Raw genomic sequence first — 6,261 nt, forward strand, 5'->3', positions numbered from 1 at the left:
GTCACTCAGACTACAGGCTGGGATGTGTTGGCAAGCAGAGATCATTGTCGGTGTTTAGCTAGAAACAGGCACCATGACAGAGACTTCTGTGATACTAAACGGCCTTGTGTGTCAAATACAAACTAGGAACACCTGCGACAGCAATTCATTTTTCCAGTGTTGTATGTAACAGAGCTACTTTTGTGACTTACTGACACTGTGCTCAGTTTGTGTCATAGGTTCATTGCTTATTGGTTGATGATGCCTAATGATGATAACTCCATTTCTAATATCCTGCTATAACTTATGGTCTCCTTTTACGACACTCATGTGTGACAGCAAGCAGAAACAAACCTTAGGGCTTAGGTTAGTGCCGATACGACCAGTTAAAAAACAAAGTCTTGACCCCTGATCCCGATATTTGAGATTGGATCAGAGCAGCCCTACGATCAGTACAAGTGCACATTGTTAAGTTACTATACAACATAAATGGAGTATCGCTACTCTTAAGCTGGCAAAGATGAAATAGTTGCACTGTGAACACCAGCTTGTTCAAACACAGATATTGTGTACAAGTGCATCTAAACTCTCTTTCTTTCTGTCTCTCTCCAAGCTTTGACCCACCAGCAGTATATACTGTACCTCCTGTCCAACACTGAGCTCCTCCATCCTGGGATTAAGTGACACTCAGACTGTCCAGACAGATTTCTGTCCCTGTCAGTAAACAGCCACCTGAGTCAGACAAAAACCTTACTTAGTCTGTTGTCACAGTTAGAGTTCCTTCAGGCTGACGTTTGGTGAACTGCAGTTATAAAAACGGCCTTTACCCCTTCTGGATCTGTGGATTATTGTACTTGTGATCCAACTTGTACACAAACACAAAACTTGAGGCTTTTGTTCAGATTCACATAAATCCGTCCTCCATTCCCAAGACAAGCAGCATTAATACCACTAATGCAATAATAAGCAGCACGGGGAAATACACAAACAACACACAGGGAATCAATCGCTGCAGAGATTTATTATGTTTCAATTGGATGAGTGTCAAGAACAAACTACTTGCCAAATCATCCGAACGTCTACAGATTTATGTTAAATTATGTTTCACAGTTATTCATTTGACATTTCGAGAAAGTGTTTCATGCTATAGCATTGTGTGGAAAGCCATTATTGTAGGTGGAGGTGTGAATCTCTCCGCTCCCTTTGCCAATTTACAAAGAGGACGCTTGTTATGATGCTTCCTCTCTCCTAATCTGCTGAGAGCACCCCCTAGAAAAATATCTCGCTCCAATTTAGCTCCATCGAAAAACCCTGTCTTACAGCTGCTCCAAATAAAATAAACCACATACAGGTGGCTTTTTGCCTCACTTTGTATGCTCCGTTTTGTCCTCCTTTCAGGGCCATTAGGAGGCCAAAACATTCAGAGAAATTGCTCGACAAATCTTCTTTGACCCTTGGTTTTTTATTATTATTATTCACTGAAAGTCCTAAGTCACTGAGGGGCGACAAGAGCCCTCTGACAAGCACACGACAAATTCTCTCTGCAGTGACAACTGCTCAGAGCTTGTTTGATATACAAGGGATTTACGAGCAATTTCTTCAACAAACCAATTAGATGCTACTGGTAGGAGGGGAAAAAAACATCTGTGTTGCAGGGCTTATTCTGTTTCATGTTGATTTAATCCAATCAGGGGCAGTTATAAACCAAATTGCAATTATTAATTTTAACAGCGCTGTACATTTGTTGCAGACATGACCTCCTGTTTGAATGACTGCAGCGTTGTTGTTTTGTTGTTTTTATTACAGGAACAATAAAGAGGCCATCCGTGCTGATCTGGCTGAGCAACACAGCCCCATATGCTTTTTCTGCATAACATGAATAAAACATGGATGAAGCAGTTTGTGACACACAGACGACAAAGTTCGGCCTTTGACATTTTTTTTCACCACAGTTCACAGTTCTTTGTTTTTTAATAATAATAATGTGTTCTTGGTTGCTGGTTTGATTGCTGCTTTTTGAAATGTAACTGTTTGAAACATAACCTGCATTTATATATTGTGTATTAACCCATTAACAGCAGGATTTTAACAGATCGCAAATGGGCTTTTAGAGACTAACAGTGTGGCTAGTGTGAGTAAGACTTGCCAAAAGGATGTAAAACATGTTTTTCTTTTTTTAACCAAGAGCTATCACTGTTCCTTCATCTGTCATTTTTACCTTTTTTAGCACATTTTTGCTGTACTAAGATGTAGGCGACATGTTCTCTGGAGAGATAACATCCAATTACTGAAGACCCTCCCCCTCTCTACCCAGTAATTTAGACTTCTGTCCCTGCAGCGAAAAGAACAATGAATAACACTCCCCCTTTTCTGAATCTCCCTCCACCCTAATAATTTTCACACAGTCCCTAAGTTTAAGCATTTATGTCCTGTGTTGTGTTACAAATTCAACACCTTATTTGTGTTATGTGCTATTAATATTTACTATCTAGCTATACTTTCACTTTTTCCCCATCAGAAACAGCTACATCTCTCTCTTTACCCTCATTCTCCCGTAATGACTGTAGATACTTACATTTAAATGAGCTGACGTCAGCACATCCTGAATCTCTTCATATGAATATCTGCTCCAGGCACAGCACACCCACAAAGGCAAACTACGGCCTTCGTGGTAAATGTCTGTACATGGGCTCTTAAAACAGTCTCCTCGAGTACTATTGTAGGTGTTTAATGTACTCTATCATACACATGTTGGACAGGGGGATATTATACTGTCATTTGGTGACATCAGAATATTTTACTAGCTCTGTAACCTGTAGTACTTCCTTACAGCATAGGTTTTCCAGTTCAGTTCCCCCAAACGGCAACCTTCAGGGCTGAAAAATACAGCCAACGAGGACATGCAGTTCCTCAAATGGCCACTTGAGGCAGACTCCAGAAGCGAGCCAATCCCTACAGACCCACCATGCTGAAATGGCAAACTTAACAGCAGAAATAAAAAATGTCTACAACCTGGTCACAAAATAATTTTGGTCTCTATAACTAATCTAGTTTTTTAAGACAACTGTACAGGAGAAGAATTTTCATCTAACTGACTGATTTAAATTGTATTCAGGCTGAAAGTTATGCATAATTAAGAGTAACAGGTGGGTGCCATCAAAGGACGGTCTATGGCCGCCTCAGCTCTATTCCCACTTGCTATTTTTTTGGTTTAGCTGGGAGTTAGGCAGATTCAAGCATTGTCAACCACCACACCGAGACTCAAAACCACTGTTCAGTGCAATCCCAAATAAAACTTAGGGCTAATAAACCCTTGTAGTCATTTAGAGGTGCAGTTGTATGTTCTTTTTTTGATGGGAGCTATGTGTACTGTGCAAAAAAGGAAGGGAGCACCATGTTCTGCAGACACGTCGCTTCCACTTGCAACCTCTTCCTGATAACTTTCTCCAATTGCGTTATGAAATAACCGAGCGATTCTCTGTGAAAATGCCACAGAGTTCAGTGGTGCCTTTGTAAAAAGCTGCTCTTTTATTAGGATTTCAGCTGTGGAGCATGGAAGGGGTACTCCAGTTGTTTTTGCCTTTTTTGAATGAGATACCAAATTTAGAAAGTTCAGTGAGGATACAGAAAGATTTAACGATGGAGCGCTTGGCCCATCAAGACTGTGGAAGGTCATAAGAGCAGTGTGGCCAGTTATGGGACCTGTCCACTGAAGATGTCTGACAAGTTGAATTTTATCCATCTGGATGCCAGATAAGCACCCACACACACAGTTTATTTAGCCTGATTAGTAACTTTGACACTTTGGACACATAAACACATCCTAAGACTGCCCTTGTAGATTCTCAAATCTCAAAAAGGGGCATTGAAGTTGAAAGTTCCAACTTTAAAAAGACGCACTCTTTGTTTTTTTGCTTTTTTAAAAAATATTATTTGAGTTGGTACTTCAAGAAGCTCTGCTTTTGTTTTTCTTATTTCAGTGTCTGTTACATATAAAAGTTGCTGTGCTGTGTAAATTGTACATGGCTGAAGGCGATAAAATTGTCAACTGTTTGCCTCAATTTATTTTGTGACTCACACAGAGCAAACTGCTCTCAAACCTAACTAGATGTTGGTGTCTCTATTACCAGTGATACATCAGGAAACCTATAGCTGAATGTTTGTCTATTATTATAAACATTCAATTATTTCCCTACATGTATACCAATTAAAATTTGTGATTTAAAGACCAATTCCTCTGTTCTGTCGTACAAGAAGCTGGTATTGGTCATATTTACCATGCATTGGATTGAACTGGAACTAGACTCTAACATGTATGAATGCATTTTAGCCATTTCCTGTCTAGAATGCTACAATATGTTGTTTAGCGGGTTTACAGTAATTTAAAATGTTTGTTGGAACTTACACAGCAGCAAGAGGATGAGGCGTTGCTCACAAGCGCTGGATGCTGCAGGCTTCCTGAAGTTGGCCAATCAGAAGTGAGCTTTTAGAGATACAAATCTAAACCCAGAGCTAATATTGCCTATTTCAGGCAAAATGGAAAGACACATAGCTGGAACTATGTGTTGCAAAAGGATTTTTTTTTTGTTTATTTATTTATTTATTTTTTTTAAACTGTGAATCATGCAAAGCTACTCATTCAAAAAAATAGAACTGGAAATGAGCAGAGCAGGTCTCCTTTAACATCATGTCTCTCCATGTGCTGATGGATGTCGATAGGTACTCCACTTCAATCGGGAGCGTTTTCTTTTAAAAGGAGGCAGATAGTGGCTGACAGGGAGCTCGACAGTGCGCTGTCACTCTGCCTTCGCTCCTCAGGAGGTAGATGTCTTCAGAGTGGAAGTCAATAGAAGGATTTCACAGTTTTTGTGATGACTTTTGGAGGAGGAGGGCTGTAAAATTTAAGGCAATGGAGGGAGATGGGCCACTGCCTCGGCACAGTTTAATTAAACCCTTAGAGACTTCCCCTGCATGGGAACAGGGGCCAAATGAGTTGCTGGGTCATGTGCATGCGTCCTGCCACATGAATAATACAAAACACTGCGGGCTCATTCAAAATAATCGGAGAATAGTGCTCCTTCCAGGGATCTGCACATGTGACAGGAAAATCCAAGTGTGTTTTGTTCTTGCTTCTATTCAGCCACTGTGCTTGGAGAGCAGTCGGTAAAGATTCAGGAATTAGACATTTGGCAACAAAGAAGAAATATATATGTTCATTAGGCGCATATACTGTAAGCATTTGATGCTTATAGTATACGCAGTAGCCACGGTTCATTTGGTTAAAGCTGCTGTAATCAGCATCTTTATATTTACAATGGTTAAAATGATTATGAAAGGGTTGCTCTTAGCCCTGAGAGAATTATCACTCAGCTCTGTCTTTCAGCTCGTGTTTAGTTGTGGATTTTGGTTCTTCACTCAAACTGGTAAACAACTGAAAAACTATGCTACTGCGTTGGTGATATACAAAAGCTTCGCAGACATTTATCCACCTGTTGTAGCTGTGTGCTGGCACGTAGGGGCAACGTCTAACAAGAGGACCCTTTTTGATTCAGGACAACCTTCAGCTACAACTGTAACATGCTGCTGACACACTGATGCTTCAGGTTTAATAATCTAATGTAATAAATAATAACACATCCGTCAGACGAACCAAACAGTACTCTTACTTTAATGCTTTAACTAAATGTAGTTGTTGATACTGATGTACTCTCACTTAAGTCAGATTTGTCATGCAGGACCTTCACTTGTAATGGAATATATTTTTGCATTTCTTCATCGCTCTCTAACTTCGGTAAAGACTTTAATAGACTTTAATTTCTTCTACCACTGGAAAAAAAATCATCACTTTTCAAAGACAAATTGTGCAAATTGTCCGGTCAGGCCGTTTTTACTGTTCATTCGAAAAAGCACCCATTACAAATAGCAAAAAAATAAAACAATGCTCCTGGGTTTTTGGTTTTCTCAGCCAAAAAATGTGAAGGTTATTTTACACAGCAAAGGAGATCTTTACTGTTACAGTTTCAACTGTGCGAACAGTAAAGAGGAAGTGCCGACCACAGAATCCATCCTTATTATTATTTTATCTTTACTTCACACCTATTGTACTATAAAGGGATTTCCCTCTTTATAAACACAAGCCATATAAAGTGGCCTTTTGGCAGCATAAAAAGCAACGTTTTAATTCAAGGACCATAAAAAGCAGCAGTTTTTAGCTTTCCATAACTGCGATAGTTGAATTCCCATAAACCATCTCAAGCCACTGAAAGCTACCTGACCAGCACA

The sequence above is a fragment of the Stegastes partitus genome, unplaced genomic scaffold (genome assembly GCF_000690725.1).
Source record: "Stegastes partitus isolate 25-593 unplaced genomic scaffold, Stegastes_partitus-1.0.2 Scaffold210, whole genome shotgun sequence".
Taxonomy (NCBI): Eukaryota; Metazoa; Chordata; class Actinopteri; family Pomacentridae; genus Stegastes; species Stegastes partitus.